Source organism: Belonocnema kinseyi, chromosome 8 (genome assembly GCF_010883055.1).
Source record: "Belonocnema kinseyi isolate 2016_QV_RU_SX_M_011 chromosome 8, B_treatae_v1, whole genome shotgun sequence".
Lineage (NCBI taxonomy): Eukaryota > Metazoa > Arthropoda > Insecta > Hymenoptera > Cynipidae > Belonocnema > Belonocnema kinseyi.
This window is the reverse complement of record NC_046664.1, coordinates 13,655,973-13,657,899: the sequence shown is the minus strand read 5'-3', so window position 1 is coordinate 13,657,899 and position 1,927 is coordinate 13,655,973.

The following is a 1,927-nucleotide window of genomic DNA, read 5'->3' as shown; positions in this document are numbered from 1 at the left end:
AATCACTTTTTTCCAATTGTTTGGCACGTTTCCCATCTCGAAACATAAATTTGTCAATTAGCACAGTCTATGTGGTCTGCACTCGTCACCGTGTTTAAGCATTTCAGCGTTAATACCGTTTACCCTGACAGACTTACCGTTTTCAAGTTGTTAATTATATCCCTAACCTGAGTGACACAGACTTTCTCAATTGAGTTTTCTATCGCATCGTGTTCAACATCGCAGTTGTGGTGTCCACTATAGCTTCATCTCCAAATTGTCTCCTGAAACATTCTCTGAAAGCCTTTAGTATTCCGTCTGCATCACTTGCCATTCCCCCTACTATTTCTCATATTGATAAATTCTGTACTTTTGTTTACTTTCCTTTTTTTATAAAACAGTTTTTTGCTTCCTTCAAGGTCATTTTGTGTTTTCATCTCTGCTTCTGCTCTAATTGTATCTTTGCGTTCCTTAACTAATCGTTTGAGTATCCTGTTTTCGTGTCTATGATCATTTCTACATCTATTTCTTTCCTCATTGCTAAGAACTGCGATGTTCAAAGTCATATGGTCCTCCCATGTTGCCCTATCTATGCTTTCGATTATCTTATTTTGGAAATCTATTCGCACATCCGGTTTTTGTAGATTCTCAATTTTGACTCGCGTTTGTTTTGTTTTCTTGGTTCCCTTTTTTCTCCAGCCCGTCCAAAATTAATTTTTAAGATCAGAAGGTAATGATCAGTATTGCATTCAGGACCCCTTATGACCCTTGTATCTTTGACTAACTCTCTTAGTCTTTCATTTACAATAACAAAGTCAATTATACTGCAGCTATTTCCTTTAGACCATGTGTCCATGTGGATCATTTTATGCCTAAACCAAGTATTTGTAATAAACAAACCCCTTTCTAAGCATAGACCAACTAATTTATCTCCATTACAGTTTGTTCTTGGATCCCTAAAATTACCTAGTACTCTTTCTGTGTCCTGATTTTAAGTGCCCACCCATCCTTCCATGCCTCCTAGTTGAATTATTCTTTCCACATGTTCGCAAATATTTATTGTGTCATTTAAAGTGTCCCAAAAGTCGTCTTTTACTTCCCTGCGATCATTGTCAACTGGTGCGTAGCATGCTATGATAAATAATCTTCTAAATCCTACTTCCATTCTAGCCCACAGCAGTCTGGGAGATACGAAATCATGATCTCCGAGATGCTGCTTCGCTCTACCATTCAAAATCAGACCTACTCCTTGCCTGCCATGTGACTTACTATCTATAACTGACCATAATTTAAGTCCGCCTTTCAACACGCCGTTTTCTATGTCTCCACTTTAGCATGCCTTTTTCTTTGTTTCAGGCACACATAAAATATCTAGTTTCCTCACGTCCATAGTTTCACGCATTTCTTTTGCCTTGAGATCATTTACCCTCCTAGCATTCCGAACACTCAATCTCCATTCGTCGCCTGCAACATGACCTTTAGATTTTCCTTGTGAATGCCTTTTGTGATTTAAAGTTCCAGTCCTTTCCGAGGCAATCTTATAGTTTGTATTATTGATTTTTAAGATTATACGCCCAACTATCACCTTTATGCAATAAGTTTATTTTCTGAGTCAAAATCATGTCAAAGTTAAGTAGCAAATCGTCATATGGTGGATATTGTAGTTATAACGTCAGTCCCACCAAAACTTTAGTTATTAAGAGGGGATTGGGAAAGGGGGAAGGTGGCAGAACTGGAACCGGGAGAGTCGTCCTGGCACTGTGTTTTTGTTTTTATTCTGAGAAGTTCTCCAGTCTTCAGCAGCGTTGTAATATATGGGAGTGAATATCCGGCCGTCTTCTCAGACCGCACCCGCTTCCAGCGAAATCGCGGTAAAATTTCAGCCATAACCACGTCTCACAACCGTGAGATAGGTGGTTACAGTCTGTAAAGGAATCAATACGACGAT